Below are 21,064 nucleotides of genomic sequence, written 5' to 3' on the forward strand. Positions count from 1 at the left end.
TTGTTTATTTCTACGCTACATTTCCAATATATGTTTTGTTTATTTTATATTGACTCGTGACTTGACTCGGACTCTAGTCTAAAGACTTGTGACTTGACTCGGACTCATATTTTAGGACTTGTGAACATCTCTGCTGGACTCTCCTATGAATGCACGGTGCCCCTAGCATTCTCCTATACCCCCATTGCCACGAGCCATCTCTGATTGCCTGTAAAGTCCAAAATCCCTCAAACTGATTTCCATTTCAGCTGATAGGCATGGCAGTTAGCCACAGAGCAGACAGGAAATCTATCTGTTGATGTAGACAAACACATGGCTAAAAGTAGACATTTATAGATTTTTATTAAGACATTTCAGTTGTATTCAAATTGCAGTCCTGGGGCGCACTGGAGCACTTACATAACAGCACAACTCTGAATACTGATGAGGTTTACCAAAGGTATTTATAAATGCACTATCGACTAAATGTGTTATCCTAGCTTCTGTTGCTCAGAGGGCTTTAACTGCTGATTTCTAGTGTGTGTGTGTGTGTGTGTGTGTGTGTGTGTGTGTGTGTGTGTGTGTGTGTGTGTATGTGTGTGTGCATGTGTGTGTGTGCATGTGTGTTTTATTGACTCTCACAGTCTTTGCTTATTCTCACCAGTAGACAACATTATTCTGGCAGCTCAGACAAGAAATAATCCCCATCACTCACGCAGCGTTCTCAGAGTGACATCAGCACACGGATTCTCTCTTCCTTCTGAGATTGACAAATCTGAGATTTCTCCACACGATCCTGGAGATCTTCTGGTATGTTCAAGATCCACTTCCACTTCAAATAACTACTCTGGTGACATCTAAGGTATAATCACACTTTTTAACTCAGGTAAAAGTTTACTATTGCATCCTTATACATTAACCTCTTTGCAACAGTGACTTTCTGCTAAATCCACTGCAGGCCAGTGTAAAGAAGTGGAGGAATGAAGAAGAGGAAGATGAAGAATGCATTTATTTGTCGTCATAGTGAGTACACCCCTCACATTTCTGCAAATATTTCATTATATCTTTTCATGGGACAACACTATAGACATGAAACTTGGATATAACTTAGAGTAGTCAGTGTACAGCTTGTATAGCAGTGTAGATTTACTGTCTTCTGAAAATAACTCAACACACAGCCATTAATGTCTAAATAGCTGGCAACATAAATGAGTACACCCCACAGTGAACATGTCCAAATTGTGCCCAAATGTGTCGTTGTCCCTCCCTGGTGTCATGTGTCAAAGTCCCAGGTGTAAATGGGGAGCAGGGCTGTTAAATTTGGTGTTTTGGGTACAATTCTCTCATACTGGCCACTGGATATTCAACATGGCACCTCATGGCAAAGAACTCTCTGAGGATGTGAGAAATAGAATTGTTGCTCTCCACAAAGATGGCCTGGGCTATAAGAAGATTGCTAACACCCTGAAACTGAGCTACAGCATGGTGGCCAAGGTCATACAGCGGTTTTCCAGGACAGGTTCCACTCGGAACAGGCTTCGCCAGGGTCGACCAAAGAAGTTGAGTCCACGTGTTCGGCGTCATATCCAGAGGTTGGCTTTAAAAAATAGACACATGAGTGCTGCCAGCATTGCTGCAGAGGTTGAAGACGTGGGAGGTCAGCCTGTCAGTGCTCAGACCATACGCCGCACACTGCATCAACTCGGTCTGCATGGTCGTCATCCCAGAAGGAAGCTGACGCACAAGAAAGCCAGCAAACAGTTTGCTGAAGACAAGCAGTCCAAGAACATGGATTACTGGAATGCCCTGTGGTTTGACGAGTCCAAGATAAACTTGTTTGGCTCAGATGGTGTCCAGCATGTGTGACGGCGCCCTGGTGAGAAGTACCAAGACAACTGTATCTTGCCTACAGTCAAGCATGGTGGTGGTAGCATCATGGTCTTGGGCTGCATGAGTGTTGCTGGCACTGGGGAGCTGCAGTTCATTGAGGGAAACATGAATTTCAACATGTACTGTGACATTCTGAAACAGAGCATGATCCCCTCCCTTCGAAAACTGGGCCTCATGGCAGTTTTCCAACAGGATAACGACCCCAAACACAACCTCCAAGATGACAACTGCCTTGCTGAGGAAGCTGAAGGTAAAGGTGATGGACTAAACCCAATTGAGCACCTGTGGCGCATCCTCAAGTGGAAGGTGGAGGAGTTCAAGGTGTCTAACATCCACCAGCTCCGTGATGTCATCATGGAGGAGTGGAAGAGGATTCCAGTAGCAACATGTGCAGCTCTGGTGAATTCCATGCCCAGGAGGGTTAAGGTAGTGCTGGATAATAATGGTGGTCACACAAAATATTGACACTTTGGGCACAATTTGGACATGTTCACTGTGGGGTGTACTCACTTATGTTGCAGCTATTTAGACATTAATGGCTGTGTGTTGAGTTATTTTCAGAAGACAGTAAATCTACACTGCTATACAAGTTGTACACTGACTACTCTAAGTTATATCCAAGTTTCATGTCTATAGTGTTGTCCCATGAAAAGATATAATAAAATATTTGCAGAAATGTGAGGGGTGTACTCACTTTTGTGATACACTGTATATATATATATATATATATATATATATATATATATATATATATATACAGTATATTGTCAATTGAATTTGGTTAACTTAGTTAGTAGCCAAGGTTAGGTTAGTAGCAATAATTTTTTTACAGGAATCTGAATACAAATTAATGTTTAATAAAGAATTTGTGTAAAGAAATTAAACATTAGGAAAGGGGATATTATATAAAAAAGCCATTTTTATAATAATACAATATATCTATCTATTTCCTCGACTGCTCCCGTTAGGGGTCGTCGACGGATCATGATCCGCATTATTGATTTAGCACAGTTTTTACGCCGGATGCCCTTCCTGACACAACCCCTCCTATTTATCCGGGCTTGGGACCGGCACTACAATGCACTGGTTTATGCATCCTAGAGGCTAGGTACTTATAGGAAAATTCAGTGTCTCCAATTAGCCTGGCTGCTTTTTGGACTGTTTTTGGACTGTGGGAGGCAACCGGAGCACTCGGAGGAAACCCATGCAGACACGGGGAGAACATGCAAACAACGCACAGAAAGGACCCGGACCGCCCCACCTGGGGATCGAATTCAGGACCTTCTTGCTGTGAGGTGACAGTGCTACCCACTTAGCCACTGTGTCACCTATAATATGATATAATATAATCCAGTATAATTAATATAATATAATATAATATAATATAATATAATATAATATAATATAATATAATATAATATAATATAATATAATATAATAATGTAATGTATAAGTAGTATTTATATTATCAATTAATTAATTACATATTAATTATGTAATATTAATATTATGTTAATTAATTATGTTATTAATAAATAATATAATAAAAAAAAGAATATTAAACATTATATAAAAGACCAACTGTAGTCTTAGGATTTACCAAATTTGTAAAGGTTTATTCTTTGATTTTTGAAGAGGCATGTACAGCGACGTGCTCTCCTTGAATGGAAAATTTAGTAAGATCTGTATAGAACCCAGAAGGTTGGAGTAGGTTTTCATATACCAGAAATGTCACTTGAGTCCATTTTGAATGAACTTTAAAACCAAGATCATTTTATATGTGTTTTTTCAAACTGTTCTGAGCACAAATAACATAAAACATAAAACAGTGCTCTTTTGCCAAGATCGGAAGAAAATATGTGTTCCATAAACTAGAAGCTGCTGAAACACAGGCGACAGATTCGAAAAAGCTTTACATCGCCAAGGGCTTAAAGGCTTCCACGCAGAAAGGAAGCTCCCTGATCGGCTTTATTCTCAGTCCATGTGATCAATAACAAAGATCAGTCAACCCTTAAAAATGGCAAATTATGAGGGGGATTTTCTTTCCTGCATGGCAGCTTCTGAGCTTATGGCAATTTAAGGCTTGCTTAACATCTGAAATACACTAAACATTCATTCATTCATTCATTTAATATGTATTACCACTACCACTGCTTTATCCTGGTCAGGGTCACGGTGGGTCCGATTACTTGGGCGAAAGGCAGGAAACACATCAGATAGGTTGCCAGTCCATAACAGGGCAAACACACACACACACATTCACACACAATTAGGGTAATTTCTACTAGATGCAGTTGGCTAGTAGAGAGTCGGAAGAAACTGTGGGAGGAAATTGGAGCCCCCAGAGGAAATCCACACAGGCACAGTCCTGGATAACTGACTATATTTAATGTAAGTGAAAAGCAGGGTATTTTTGCAATAAAACATTTGATCCAGAAATGTTGTTGATGTACAGAACAAGGAGGCCAGTTGGAGTTGGTGTACAATGAAATGACCCTTTGTTATGAATGTCAGGTAAACAGATGAAAGTCAGCACGATTAGCAGAACTTACTTTTACAGAGTTACTATAAGTGTCCACTCATACATTTGCCCCACTTGATCCAAGCTGAGAATGACTGTCAAGAAGCAGCAAACAGTAGCAAGAAAGGTCACAGCAAAATTTGGTAAATTAAATAATGATATGGTAAAGAAACCCATAATATGACAATATTTTATTAGATACACTTATCTGTCTAAAACTCAACATGAATCATTTTGTAAAACATCTTCTGCTACCCTATTTGCACCTAGGATTTTTATTTTAAGTGGGAACACATCTGATTTGTGATTTTTTGTTTGCTCTGTAGATACTAGCCATGCTGGTATGATGTACTGTCATGGCCTGGTGTCAGTTAAACCATGTCAACCAAACATCCACAGGTGATAATGATGCTTTTGGTGAGAACACGGAACGATGAGTGATCAGCAATTTTGGTATCATGAGAGTGGATTGCCCCAGAGGTGGTTTGTCCCATTTCTGTAGCAGACCCCACTAATAAATCCATCTGAAAGGGTAGTATCAGTTGGTGGGGTTCGAGTGACGCTTGTTCTAGGTGTTTCAGTTCTGGCTGGTTTCTTTAGTTCTGCACTATCCCAGTTCTATCCACTTTCTCCATTGCGGGCAACGGATATTTGTGTGTTTTTCATTTGTTGCTTTGTTTCCATTATTTTGGCCACATTATTTTGCTAGTGGCCTCTTAACCATAGTATTGCTCTACCTTGGTTTAAATGTCCTGGACGTATATATTTTCATTCTTGCAGGTGCGTGACTTCACTTCAAACTTCAATAGCAATGCGCAACCCATGCTGTTACAGGTCTTGCAGAGCTTTCTTTCATAAATAAATTAAGTGATTATGTTCTTCCTGTGTTATATTTTACTTTGTACATATGTTTATGTTCTCGCTTTTCTGGCAGAAGTTTTAGGTTTGAATAAAGTATAGCTGCTTTGCCTCCTTCACCGCGATCATTCAGCTTGTAGTAGATCAGAAGGATGATCGGCTTGTCAGTCAGCCCTCAATCAAAGCTGCACCAGGGTCTCTACGCTGCTTCATCTCTCATTTATTGATTTCCTGTGTTTTCATCTCTGCTCTCTCATTCTCTCTCAGGATAGATGGGAGATTCGGGCATGACCTGCAGACTGCCTGCTCGCACTCACACTTCATTCCGTCCTTTCTGCTAATGAAGTTAATTGTGTAGCGAAAGACGTGATACTGAGCGTCTGTCCTCAAGGGGGCGATAAGTTTGGGAATCCACACCATCTGTGAACTGGCAAAACTGCAGTAGAAAATTAGCAATGTAAACATTCAGGGTTATGCCCTCATTTTTCTCATGTTCCTCTCACAAATGCTTACAAATCCTTCACAAACACATCCAGATGTGCATCCCAAAACAAACAGAAGGTGATGCAAATGCAGCCTGCGTAAGAGAGAACAATAGAGGGGGAGATTAGATATCGAAAGAGAGGGAAAAGAAGCGAAAGAAGGAGAAGAAAGGAGAGAGAACATAGCATGAGAGAGAGAGAGAGATGGTTGAGTGAGTTGATAAATGAGGAGTCAGGCTGAATGAGCGATGTGCATGGCTGCTCGCTGCTGCTGCTGTGTGAGACTCGGCGTACACGGCCAGAATGTAAAGCAGCAGGCGCACGCAGGGAATACAGCAATACAGCGGCCGTCCCAGGCCCCCTGCAGGAGACACACACAGACTCGTTAATAATCTCAGTCCTTGCCTGGCGTTCACATTCCTTCACTCGCAGACACATAAAGAATCACAAAACAAGCAATAAAGAATCTTATATACAGAAGCTTGAAAATTAAACATACAGTGCCTACAGTGTACTCGACAGGACGGATTTTTCGGTTGCTGCGCTTTATATTTTAACTGTCCTAACAAAAGCCCACTAATATCCAGCCTCGGAATTAAAAGATTTACATACCTTGTGCAAATCAGTAAATAAAAATGAGATGAAATATTTTTTCAGGTGGTCAGTTGACTGTAATAGGGAAGAAACTGAGGAATCGAACCGCCCAATTCATGCCGCCCAATATAAAATCATTCTGAATCGCTCACCAACCACTATTTAGGATTGTGGTGGGTACAATTCATCATGCAAAAGGTAGGAAACACCCCGAAGAGGTCGCCATTATTCAGTTTAGGCACCCTAGTAGGCAGCATTTAAGAATTTATACATGCCTTCTTCTCTGGAGTGTAGGATTATGTAAAATGTAGAGTGATCACTAGGTTTTCAGACAAAACCAAAGTTTCTTTTACCTCCCTTTGTCCTGATCAGGGTTGCGTTGGGTCATATTCATTGGGCGAAAGGAAACAAGGAAAACACCTTGGACAGGTCACCAGTCTATCACTGGAACATACTCACACCCAGGGCAATTTCTAGTTGGCCTGACTGCATTTTTCTGAAGATGAGGAAACCCGGTGAAAACCCACAGAGACACAGAAAGAACATGGGAATCGAACCCAGGCCCTTCTTGCTATGAGGCGACAATGCTACTCACTGTGCTACCATGCACACAGAGCAGGTAGTCCACCAAAAAAAAAAAACTCTGGACATCAGCTTTAAATATTAGCTAATTTACGGCTCGATCAGCTCATAATGACCATGTTAATTCTAATCCTACTTGATGAGCTGTGACGGAGTGCACATTCTTTATGTCATCAGCTAAAATCTCCTCCAAATTGTGGTCACCACATCACTTTCTACTCTGATCCACATGTTCGAGGCACGTCTGTGTACAGAGCCATCATGTGTGCATCTATTACAGTTTCAGAGTAGAGATGCAAATGAGAAACTGGGTAAAATGATGTACTGCATCTATATGTGCACATAATGAAAACCCCCCATTTTAACTGAGATTCTTCATTTTATTAACGTATAATTCATAAATGTATTATTTAAGACATGCCAGTAATGTACTCCTCTATTATATTCTTTCTGTTATGTTTTTATCTCGGCCACAAGCTAAAACTTTAATTACATTTCATACAAAGCAATTTATTTTAATTCAGATGGACTTTAGTAAAACGTAGTGTATAACATTTAAATACTAGATAAAACGGCCCACACTGATAAAAGACAGATACAGTACAGATACACCCACAAGGTATAAACACTGTAAATAAACCACAAATGTTACACCTGCTCATCTAAAACAGATTATTAAACAGGACGCAAGTGACACACAAACACAAAACAGGTCAAATGAGGAACTAGAACTGTGAACAAGAAACAATACAACACTAGAAAAACTAAAAGGAGCTGCATTATGAACATGGATCTCTAGGCTAAAGGGTAAGGCTTTGCTAATGCTGGGCTTATAGTAATTTGCTAATAGCTAAGCTAATGTAGCCTATGGCTTGGAAACAAGCTATTTGAACCCTGTACTAGAACTAAACCAAGAATGCTAATTTTGAAGCCTGCGCTAAGATAATAGTTAGACATGAGGGGCATGGCACTATAGGAAAACCAAGACAAGAACATAAACAAGGACAAAACAAAGAGGACACTGTGACTATGACAAAGACTATACAAAGGAACAAGGATGTTAGGGTTATACTATGGCTAGTCTAGGCTAGAACAAGGATGCTATCATAACTTTAGGGCTTCAGGGCTTGGTTCAGGGCTGGTTTATTCTGTCCCACTTCAATCTAACAACCCTCCACATGAGCAAGGAAACTTGGGACACTTATACAGAAGACAGTCATGGAATAACAGTTAACAGGTGGTGATCATGAACATGAGGGCAAATTAGGATTATTGATATATTTATATTTGCGTTATTGTCAGTGTATAAGTGTCAGAAACAACCCCATTATTTTACATAAGCCAAAAATCCAGACATCCTTATGGGAAAAAATACATGAAACTCAACGTCTTTTAAGCTCAACGTCACTCCCAGAACCAATTGACGTTGAGTTTTAAGGTACCACTCTGTATACATTTTTAACAAGCCAGTTGGTCAGTATGTTTTTGTCCTTCAGGAGCTTGCCCGATCAACAGTAATAGTAGATACCATGAAGTGTGAACATCTAGGAGCGCTGATGGCTGAGGCATGAAGCAATATGTACACAAATTCACAGCCTGGCAGCACAGCGTGTTGAAGTGGAAAATCACCTGTTCATGGTTGCACTTCTCATTGTTGCACTCTTAAGTGATGTGCCATCAAAACCGTTTGATAAGAGCTTTGTGGATTGGGCTATAATGCTTTAACGCTCAATCACAAGCCTAAAATCAACCTGTGCAATGGAAAAGTGTCTGCTAGAGTGGTGTAAAGCACACCATCATTAGACTCTGGAGCAATGTCTAATGCATATTCTCTTCATTATGTGCCAGAAAAGCTCTCCAGCTGTGCAGTCGAAGTGCTTACTGTAATGTTTGGAACAGCGGGATTATGGGCCTAGGATTACCTTTCATAGTTTGGCTGAACTCAGTGATGTATAAAGTACCTGAAGGCCAGACTTGAGTAAAAGTATTTTACCAGAAATTTACTTTGATAGAAGTAAAAGTCACCTTTTAGAATATTACTTGAGTAAAAGTCTAAAAGTATCTGCTTTTTAATGTACTTAAGAATCAAAAGTAATTTGATATTAAATGTTAAATTAAGTATTAAAAGTAGAAGTAAAAGTAAAAGACAAGCATCAAGGCTCTTCTCTGTTCTAGCGCCCAAGTGGTGGAATGAACTTCCTCTGTCTGTCCGAACATCTGAGTCTCTTGCTGTCTTTAAAAAGCGATTAAAAACCCACCTCTTTACTAAGCACTTAAGCTGACTTGTACTTATTTACTAACATCTTGTTCCATCCTTTTCCATTTCCAAAAAAGTTGGTTCTAACAGGTTTTTGCAGATTTGTGTTCTTCGACTGTTGTTTACCTAAACTTGAGAAATTAAATGTTCACTTTGGAAGCACTTCTGTAAGTCGCTCTGGATAAGAGTGTCTGCTGAATGACATAATTCTATCCTACGGTTTAGATTTTCTGTTTCTAACTGAAACATGGTTAGCAGAAGGCAGCAGTGCTACTGTTCTTAATGAAACTGCACCAGCAAACTTCAGTTCTATGAATGTGTGTCGAAGTGGTAGGAAAGGTGGAGGAGTAGCTGCCTTATTTAAAGATGTATTCCAGTGCAAAAAGACTGAACTTGGCAATTTTAAGTCGTTTGAATACCTCTGTTTTATTTTAAAGGGTACTCCCAAAATTTTATTTTTAACCATTTATAAACCTCCAAGATACTCTGCACATTTTATAGATGAATTTGCTGAACTACTGTCACTTATCTCCACTGAGTACAGCTTCTTCATCATAACTGGGGATTTTAACATCCACTTAGATAATAACAAGGACAACAACACCAAAGAACTTTTTGGACTTTTTGACACATTTGGTCTATTGCAACATGTGAAAGGGCCTACACATACTCGAGGGCACACTCTGGATCTAGTTATTTCTAAAGGTCTTAACATTTCCTCTGTTTTGGTCAAGGACTTGGCCCTCTCTGATCATTTTTGTGTCTTCTTTGAAATGCTGATCACTCCAGATGCTCAAAATAGCTCTGTTTCTGTTAAGAAAAGGAATATAAATGAAAGTACTAGTTCTCGGTTTATGGAGGCCATAGCTATATCACCAACTTTAATTGCAGAGTCAGTTGATGAACTCCTGGATAACTTTAACGTGAAAATATTGACTGTCATGGACGTGGTTGCTCCGGTAAAAGTCATGAAAACGTTGAGCAAACAGAAAGCACCATGGCGTAACACAATGATGGTAATGGCTATGAAAAAAGAATGCAGGAGAGCTGAACGTAAGTGGAGGAAAACTAAACTTCAAATCCACTATGATCTCTATAAGCAAAGCCTTTGTAGTTTTAACTCAGAGTTAGGCAGGGCTAGACAGCTGCACTTCTCTAAGATCATTAACAGGAACATCAACAACACCCGCACTCTATTCAACGTGGTCGACAAGCTTACAAATCCTTCAAAACAGATCACGCCAGAACTTCTGTCCACAGAGAAATGTAATGAGTTTGCTCATTTCTTCTGTGAAAAAATCAAAACTATTAGACTGACCATTAACTCCACTCAGTCAAACAATAAAACCATGCTGCCCCTACAGACACCTAAAAATAACATGACTATTATGTCACAATTTAATACAATAGACCAAAAAACCCTGGAGAAAACAGTTCAGCATCTTAAATCATCGACATGTTGTCTCGACATGCTGCCATCTGAATTTTTTTAAACTATTTTTAACTCTGTAAAAACTGATTTGCAACAAATAGTTAATGGCTCACTATCATCAGGCGTTTTCCCAAAATCACTTAAAACAGCTGCCATTAAACCACTCCTAAAAAAGAGAACTCTGGATGCGTCTGTGTTAAACAACTACAGGCCGATCTCAAATCTTCCTTTCACAGCTAAGATCATTGAGAAAGTTGTCTACAATCAAGTCAGCAGTTTTTTGAATTCCAGTGGTTCTTTTGACAAATTTCAGTCAGGCTTTCGAGCTCACCACAGCACTGAAACGGCTCTCATAAAAGTGTTAAATGATCTACGGCTGAATAGTGACTCAGGTAAAATATCAGTTCTGGTTTTACTGGATCTTAGTGCAGCCTTCGACACTGTAGATCACAGAATACTGCTGGACAGGTTGGAAAACTGGGTTGGACTTTCCGGAACAGTCCTTAATTGGTTCAGGTCTTACTTAAAAGACCGCAGTTACTTTGTCACTATTGGCAGCTATGAATCTGACAGAGTGGCTATGACATGTGGAATCCCCCAGGGATCAGTTCTCGGACCTCTCCTGTTCAATCTTTATATGCTGCCATTAGGCCAAATGCTACAGGCTAACAACATTGATTACCATAGTTATGCAGATGACACACAGATATATCTGGCTCTCTCACCAGATGATTACAGCCCAATAGATTCACTGTGTCAGTGTTTAGAGGACATCAATAAATGGATGAGCCAGAATTTTTTACAGTTAAATAAGGACAAAACAGAGATTGTCGTGTTTGGCAACAAAGAAAAGAGGACCAGTGTCATTGAACACCTCAGTTCCCGGGCTCTAAAAACCAAAGACCAAGTCCGAAATCTTGGCGTTCTAATAGACTCAGATCTTACATTCACCAGCCATATTAAAACCATCACCAAAACAGCCTTCTACCATCTTAGAAATATAGCCAAAATCAAGGGTCTAGTGTGCCAACAAGACATAGAGAAGCTCATCCATGCTTTTATCTCCAGTAGGGTGGACTATTGTAATGGTCTCTTAACTGGACTTCCCAAAAAGACCATTAAACAGTTACAGCTCATTCAGAACGCTGCTGCAAGAGTTTTAACCAAGACAAAGAGAACTGAGCACATCACTCCAGTTCTAAAATCTCTACACTGGCTTCCGGTTAGTTACAGAATAGAATTTAAGGTGCTGCTACTGGTCTATAAATCACTGAATGGGTTCGGCCCAGAATACATCTCAGAAATGTTCAGAGAATATAAACCCAGTAGATCTCTTAGATCCATGGACTCAGGTCAGCTAGTAGAGCCCAGAGTCCAAACTAAACATGGTGAAGCAGCATTTAGTTGTTGGGCTGCATATAACTGGAACAGACTGCCAGGAGATATTAGATGTTCCTCAAACATAGAAATCTTTAAATCCAGGTTAAAAACTTTTCTTTTTTCTTGTGCCTATGATTGAGCTCGATATTTTTACTATTACCCTCATTTTACCATATTTCTTTTAGTCTTGTTTTAATTCCATAATCTCTAAACTGTAAGGTATATTTTACTATATTTTCTTTTAGTTTTTATGTTTTATTTGCTTATTTCTCTTGTTTTAATTTCGTATTTACCAAATTGTAGGGTATATTTTACAATATTTTCTTTTAATTTTTCAAGTTCTTAATCTTTATCTCTCTTGTTTGCATTTCATGTTTTTAATTGTAACTAAATGTTTGCAAGAAGTCTTTCTGAGGTTCTAGATCTCAGGAATGTTTTAATGCTTTTAATTTTTAATTTTTCCTTATGTAAAGCACTTTGAATTGCCACTGTGTATGAAAGGTGCTATACAAATAAACTTGCCTTGCCTTGCCTTGCTAAATGCTGAAAATGTAAATGTAAATGCTGTTAGTATAAACTGAAGCGGTCATTTTGAATATAAAGATTGTTCTTTTAAGCCTGTAAATCACCTTAACAATTAACCTGTTTTCTTCCTTTCATCTGAACATGATTATAATCAGCTGTTGACATTACCTGTTTGAAATCATGGCATTATTTAGTTGTTTTTTACCTTATTACTAGCCATACATTTTCCTGTTCCAACTTTTTTAGAATGTATTGTAGGCTTAAAATGCATGTTTGTGTATGTTAAGAACTAAAATGAAGTTAACCAGACAAAAAATGTAATATCTTGGGTTTATATAAGATGAAATAAGAGACGATGTAAATGTAAGAAACACTGCATCTATTTTATTTGCATTTTCTGTACTCTCCCATTTTTGATTTGGGTATTACATATGTCATAGATACTGTATATCCCAATAACCCAAAAAACTTAATTTTGGCAGAATTAATTTGAAGCAAAACTCAATATTAATATTAAATAAACTCAATAATATCTAAATATTTGGGTAAAAATAAGCTGTATTCAAAGAATCTTTTTGGGGCCGTATCTACTCCCTGATTGGCGTGTGTTAATTAAACTAAAACATATTGGTATTCTTATTTAAGAAAACATATGTCAACTTGAAGTCAGCAGCTGAAAAATCATCCATAAAAAGTTGGATAAGTTGAGTTCTTGTTGAGACCATTAAAGGGTTAAAGACGTGCTGAATTTTCCTCAGCACCATGAATCTCTCCTCTGCCAGTCTAATAAAGTTATCTGAGGAAATATTTGTCGGCAGGTGAGTTTTTAAAAATGATGGATGTCTTCTTCATGAGTTTTACACTGAATTAATTCCAAACAAATGTAGTGAAACGTTATATTTGTGGTTCAAGTGTAATCGGTATGGTAGCAAGATATCTGAACAACGTTAATACTAATAATAAGAAAAAAAAATCTGATGCTGCAGTTTTACTGTGTTAATCATTCTTAACTTACATCAGTGTGCTGGACGGGGAGCTGCGGGATATTCCGCTAGCACACCAGTGCCGAGATTCTGAACTCCTTGGTTCGAAACTCAACGTTGACACCGGTCGGCTGGGCTCCATCTAGCGGGCATAATTGGCAGTGCCTGCAGGGAGGGATGACCGGAATATGCGGGTGGGTTCTTCAAACGCTGTGTAAGGACTTTGATTGGCAGATAGAGGCGCCTGTGCAGTGTGCATGGGTGGAAAAGGGTTTCGTTATGGGCTGCGCGCGGGTCGGAGGAGGTGTGAGCAGCAATATACCTTCCTCAACTGCAAAAAATCAGCAGCAGAAGACAAATTGACTACACTAAATTGGGGGAAAGAAACGCATATATATATATATATATATATACTGTATATCCCTTGACTTACGAATTTCATTGGTTCAGAGGGGTTGCTCTTAGGTCAACCTGTTTTTCCTATAAGAAATCATGTAAATAGAATTAATCCGTGCCAGACCTCCCAAACCACCCCCGTACCTAACCTTTCTAATGTCTTAAATGGTCTTTTTTGTTATAAATACAAGTATATTTTCCCTTAAATCTTAAATTATAGAATAGACATTCCTGTAATAAACAATAATAAACAACAATACACAGTAGTACTGTACTGTACATAAAACACACACCACATATCAGTACAGTACGTGTGCTGTACCATACACCATAATAAATGTCCTTCTTTTTTTTATAAAAACAATAGCTCTCATAATTCTCTATTATTTCCTTCTTTATTTCAGTAGTATGGTATTTTGTAGGTGTAATTGAACGAAAAAAGAATACTCAGCGGACTTTCTTCTCTCTCACTCACTGTCCCCTCTGTCTGATACACAGTGACATCTACTGGCAGGAGTAATTATACAACAACAGATAGTAATAGATTTTTTCATTTTCTCAACACTACACTTTGGGGCCATTTTTATATTTAATTTTACAAAATATAAAGAAAACACCGAAAAAACACCATCCACTGTCTGAATGTTCGCTCACTGTATATATACTGTATATAGCGAGAGAAAGACGGTCGGAGTGAACTTGTTCGTGACGTCACGTGTTTCGCGAATTTCGGTTTGTAATTCAAAATTTGATCATACGTTAAGTTGAAAAAGATCGTTCGTAACCCAAAATGTTTATATAGTAAACCGTTCATAACTCAAGGGTCTACTGCATATATATAAACTACCCATATATATATATATATATAAACTACCCACATTTTGTCCATGATTTATTACGCGACCCAGAAAATACAATGTATCTTACACTCTTTATACAAGATGTAACATAAAGCCTCCACAAGGGGGTGTTCGCATACAATAAGGGTTGTGACCCAGGGTTTAAAAAACCCTATTCTGGAGAACTGTGCTTCAAGTTGTTTGGCAATAGTTTGTGATTTAACACACACACACACACACACACACTCACACATATTGTGTCCATGAAAAAAAGTCTGGCAAGTTGAGAAGCATTTGCTCTTTTATGATTTTTATGATATTTATGATGATCTTCCTGTTTTGTTACTGCTATAAACATATTTTTTTGCAAGTCCAATACAGTTGTCCAGAAACACAAAATACAAACGTCAAGCGGGTGAAATAGCTTGTATGTCTGGCTGAAAATGTCCTTGTGTCTGCTTTACTTGCCTTTAAAAAAGAAATACTCCAAAAAATAGAGAGACGAGGGTACAAAAGAAAGAAGAAGCAAGAGAGGGGGAGGCATAATATGAAAGTAAATAGAAAACGTGCTCAGTAACGCCTTCGGCCACACGCACAAATAGCAATGTTCTGGCGTCATTAGAAAGTTAATTAATCTTAATTAACTTCTCCTTTGTCTCAAAGTTCTTTATTGCAGCCGAATGATTTGCCACACAAGGGGAAGAATTGGGCTGAGCCTAATGCTGTAATCAGCGGGCTGCAGGAGGCCAGACGCTCGAGCTGCTGATTGCTTTTCTGACAGCGACTTACGTTCTGCCACACTGCCTTGCCTTCTCTCTTTCTACCCACACCCCCATGAGCCACCCCCATCCCAACACTCTCTCTACCTCCCTCTTCTGTTTGACGAACTATATATCAGGCACAGTTTGGAAGTGTATTGATAAGACCTGGTGGGTTTGCCTTATAGGGTGTTATACAAATGTACAGATGAGCATGCCATGTTCCTGACAATGACCGATGTCTGCTGTGCATGACACTGTTAAATGACAATACAACCATGCACCATCACGTGCGTTTCTTTTACAGATGCACTGATCAGCCATAACATTAAAACCACCTAATTGTTTCTACACTCTGTTCATTTTATCAACTCCACTTACCATGTAGAAGCACTTTGAAGTACTACAATTACTGACTGTAGTCCATCTATTTCTCTACATACTTTTATTAGCCTGCTTGTTCTTCAATGGTCAGGACCCCCACTGGTGGTGGTGTGTTAGTGTGTGTTGTGCTGGTATGAGTGGATCAGACACAGCAAAAATGCCATCAGCAAAAATGTTTTTGGTTGAGCGCGTAGCAACTGATGCAGCGCTGCTTTCACATGAATCATCACCTGAAAATCTTCTTCCCTTTAAAGCTTCTTTCAGCATCCAAAGAGGTGGAAATCACTCACTGACTCACTCACTTTCTTAACCGCTTATCCTTTCAGGGTCGCGGGGGTGCTGGAGCCTTTTTAATGTGCGCAAGGCACACAGTAACATCCTGGAGGGGCACCAGTCCATCGCAGGGCAGACACACACACTCATTCACCTATAGGGCAATTCAGTGACTGCATGTTTTTGGACTGTGGGAGGAAACCGGAGCTCCCGGAGGAAACCCATGTAGACACGGGGAGAACATGCAAACTCCGCACAGAAAGGACCCAGACCGCCCCGTCTGGGGATCGAACCCAGGACTGTGAGGCAACATTACTACCCACCGAGCCACCGTGCCACCCAGGTGGAAATCAGATGGTGCTAAATCCGGACTATAAGCTCTTAGACATGACCAATCACTACTCCTCCCACCCTCACCGCTTCAATCAAAATATAAAAGTGCAGAAATGTCTCCAAACTTTACATTCTCTTTTTTAAGTTTAGAGATAAAACATGTACTGGCTACTCTCTATAAATGTAGACCGTGTTTAAAAAGCTCTTTCTGCACAGACACAAAAACTACATCAAGGACAAAACATAATAATCAGTTTTCACAATAAAGCATTTAATCGACCATGATCACCATTTTGATCTACAAGAATTATAGAAAAGCACAACTGGTTCCTTATTGATCAAACCCTAACTAGTTTTAGGCATGTGTGCGCCTGCATATTCAGAACTGGGCAGACCACTCACATAAATATAGGAATATATCATCAGATTGATTAAGTGATCATTTACAAATCAAAAAAACTTGGGACATTATAGAAAATGTCAACAAAATGCCAAAAAATTTGTAAATGAGTTTCCTACCCCTACTTTGGCTTTTACTTCATACAGACAGTATGAAAAAAACATTTAGTTTTGACATAGTTTAATTTTTTTTAATATTTCAATTTAAATCACGCATTTGTTGACAAACTGGAGATCCTCTGATCACCTTTGCTTCTCAAAGCCTCAGCCATTCATGGATATTGTTTTTGTTTCAAATCATGATTACAATCCCCTGTTGACATTAACTGTCTAAATGGTTTTTAACCTTATTACCAGCCCTAAATTGCCCCTGTCCCAACTTGTTTGGAACGTGTTGCAGGTCTGAAATGCCGGAATGAATGTATACTAACAAGTGAAATGAAGTTGACCAGACCAAACTTAACATATTCTAAGTTTGTAAAGTCTGCAATGCAACAAATGTAAATGGAAAAGAGTTTTTTCCACACTGTCCCAAATTTTTCTGATTAAGGGTTGTAACATTTGCAGTGACCCGTTCCTTAAAAGGGACAAGTAGGCCCAAACTATGCCAGCATGATGCTCTTTACTGAACTCGGCTTCCAGCCTTCATCTTCAGATGCTTGGTCAGCTGTGTAGAGGAACCAATGTTTGTTAGTTGCTAACAGATAATTGATTACTTTCTGTAATTGCCAATTCCCAGTTATAACATTTGACCTGCCAGACAGGTCCTAATACGTCAATTTCAGCTTAATGAGTTAATTAATTACTAAGATTTTACAACTAGAAAGGTGTCAAAACCTTTGCACAAGCTACAACTATTATTATTATTAAATAATGATACTATTTTGTTTAGTTTATCAAATACAAAGCAACTGTGTATTGCATTAACATTTGCAAAACAAGATCATAGTTGAAATATTTGCAGAAAATGTGAAGTTTGCACACAGATGCACATCACAGAGAATGGCACAATGTTAATTCATTCATTCATTTTCTTATCCGCTTATACAATTAGGGTTGCGGGAGGGTGGGTGTGGGGGGGGGGGGGTGCTGGAGGCTATCCCAGCTTTTCAATGGGTGCATGGCACACAGTAACAGCCTGGATGGGATGCCAGTCCATCGCAGGGCAGACACCCATACACACACACACATACACACACCCATTCACTTATAGGGCGATTCAGTGTCTCCAATTAACCTGACTGCATGTTTTTGGACTGTTGAAGGAAACCCGAGCTCCCAGAGGAAACCCACGCAGACACGGGGAGAACATGCAAACTCCGCACAGAAAGGACCCAGATCGCTTCACCTGGGGATCAAACCCAGGACCTTCTTGCTATGAGGCGACAGTGATATTCACTTTGCCACCGTGCCGCCCACAATGTTAATTGCTAATTGGATAATGCAGTACACTGCATAAAAGTGCCTGCACATGCATTATTCAAAGATTTATTTAGATATTTATTTAATTAATTTATCTCTTACCTTTATGTCCCATAGCACTTCAAGCAGTCCAAGGTCTGAGGTCTGTATACAATAAAAATGACTGTACCAATAGGTGCACCAATCATTCTTTCTGAGTCAGTCTTTCACTCCTACAGATGCTGAGTCTTGTGTGTTATTATTTCACAGCACAGCATGGAATATATATAAAGGAGAACGAGTGGCACGGCATTGTACAGGAGGCTGCTGGGAAAGCAAGGCGGCCATCTTGCCCACGTTATCTGTCTTCCATATGTTCACCCTAGGCTGCTTCGTGTCACCATAATTGACTTTCTCCCATGGAGCCCAGCCGTAGCTGCAGGCAGGAGTGCACTCGTGTGCCTGTGCTCACCCTGATAAAACTATTACACACTCCCTAGTGATTCTGCACCCGGCGAGGGTGCGTATGTGCCAATATGTGTGCCTGATTGAAAAATGTACCCATAGCATTGCATCAGAACTCGAATCCAGAGACATGGAGAGAGCTGAAGTAGAGGTTCTGGGACAGAACGACAACCTAAAGCTGTCATGCTTCAGAAATCCTGCTTCACTAGAAAGGATTTATAGGATCCAAACGAGGCAGCTGTCTCGGGTCTGATCTCCAAAAAGGACCAGACAAAAAGGATTGACTGTAATTTGACAGCACTTTTTTACACTGCATTTAAAATTATGCAGCATTTGCACTTAAATACAAAAGCTTCCATTTGAAACACGTAACTATTTTGCACTCCTGAATCTGTGTGTCTTTACATGAAACATGCACATACATATCACCTGGTTACATAATGAAAGATGTAAGACCACCTCCTTGTTTCTGCACTTACTGTCCATTTTATCAGCTCCACTTACCATATAGAAGCACTTTGTAGTTCTACAATTACTGACTGTAGTCCAGCTGTTTCTCTGCATGCTTTGTTAGCCCCCTTTCATGCTGTTCTTCAATGGTCAGGACCCCCACAAGACCACTACAGAGCAGGTATTATTTGGGTGATGGCTCATTCTCAGCATTGCAGTGACACTGACATGGTGGTGGTGTGTTAGTGTGTGTTGTGCTGGTATGAGTGGATCAGACACAGCAGCGCTGCAGGAGTTTTTAAACACCTCACTGTCACTGCTGGACTGAGAATAGTCCACCAACCAAAAATATCCAGCCAACAGCGCCCTGTGGGCAGCGTCCTGTGACCACTGATGAAGGTCTAGAAGGTGACCAACTTAAACAGCAATAGATGAGCGATCGTCTCTGACTTTACATCTACAAGGTGGACCAACTAGGTAGGAGTGGACAGTGAGCGGACACGGTATTTAAAAACTCCAGCAGCATTGCTGTGTCCGATCCACTCATACCAGCACAACACACACTAACACACCACCACCATATCAGTGTCACTGCAGTGCTGAGAATGATCCACCACCTAAATAATACCTGCTCTGTGGTGGTCCTGTGGGGGTCCTGACCATCGAAGAACAGGGTAAAAGGGGGCTAAAAAGTATGTAGAGAAACAGATGGACTACAGTCAGCAATTGTAGAACTTTAAAGTAAGTGGAGCTGATAAAATGGACAGTGAGTGTAGAAACAAGGAGGTGGTTTTAATGTTATGGCTGATCAGTGTAGTATTCAGTCATAATTGCTAAGGTCAGAGCACAGAGTTTGTACATCACGCCTGGAGCACACAGGGTCAAGGGCTTTGCTCAAACCCAATGCCAACAGTGGCTGCATGGCAAAGTCAGGACTCAAACCCACAATCTTCTAATTGACAGCCCAAAGCTCTACCCAGAAGGCTCTCACAGTCCCTGTAACTACTGGCTGGGAAAGTTTTATACTATACAAAGCATTTTAAAGTTCTGACCAAATTAGAAAATCTACAATGCCACAGCAAACACTTTAAACATTCCTGTTAATGCACTTGGTTCAAAAATCTGAGTGGAACCACAGGGCAGGTGCAGCATACAAGATTTCACTTGTTCCTTGAGAAATAATAAAAAAGTAAGAAAAAGTTCTAAAGACTAGCAGGGTGACTGAAACTGGAACAACAATGAACAAAACAACAATTAATTGCTCTGCAATCATTTATGTTCCCTCACCCCGTTCAAAAATCCTTTGCTAAAAACCTTGAAGAATGAAAGACGTTTTGAAAAGAATAAAATCTTCTTTTTTTTTTTTTACTATAGATGTTTTGAAGCTGTAATTGCCAACAACAGCTTTGCTACAAAGTACTAATTAAATTACTGTAATTTATGGTGTCTTAATACATTTCCCCTAATCATTTGTTATATGTTGATAAACATACTGTATAACATATGTTTACAGTTGTAGCCTAGTGGTTAAGGTACTGGACTAATTGAAAAGTTGCTGGTTCAATCCCCACCACTGTCAGGTTGCCATTGTTGAGCCGTTAAGCAAGGCCTTTAATCCTCAATTGCTTAGACAGTAAAACTGTTACAGTACTGTAAGTTGCGAAGGTTCTGGGTTCGATCCCCAGGTGGGGTGGTCCGGGTCCTTTCTGTGTGGAGTTTGCATGTTCTCCCCGTGTCTTTGTGGGTTTTCTCCGGGTGCTCTGGTTTCCTCCCACGGTCCAAAGACATGCAAGTGAGGTGAATTGGAGATACAAAATTGTCCATGACTGTGTTTGATATAACTTTGTGAACTGATGAACCTTGTGTAATGAGTAACAACCGTT

The 21,064-nt window shown here is 39.6% G+C and overlaps 1 protein-coding gene across 1 annotated transcript in view; it reads left to right on the plus strand.

Annotated features, from left to right (window-relative positions):
* Positions 1–6,392: 6,392 nt before the first annotated feature.
* The window catches only part of rps7 (ribosomal protein S7), a 59,802-nt gene continuing 45,130 nt past the window's right edge, over positions 6,393–21,064 (plus strand). Inside the window, exon 1 of the mRNA XM_063002310.1 lies at positions 6,393–6,402. The gene's annotated coding sequence lies outside the window, so the exon portion shown is untranslated. The remainder of the gene's footprint in view (positions 6,403–21,064) is intronic.

Source organism: Trichomycterus rosablanca, chromosome 9 (genome assembly GCF_030014385.1).
Source record: "Trichomycterus rosablanca isolate fTriRos1 chromosome 9, fTriRos1.hap1, whole genome shotgun sequence".
NCBI lineage: Eukaryota > Metazoa > Chordata > Actinopteri > Siluriformes > Trichomycteridae > Trichomycterus > Trichomycterus rosablanca.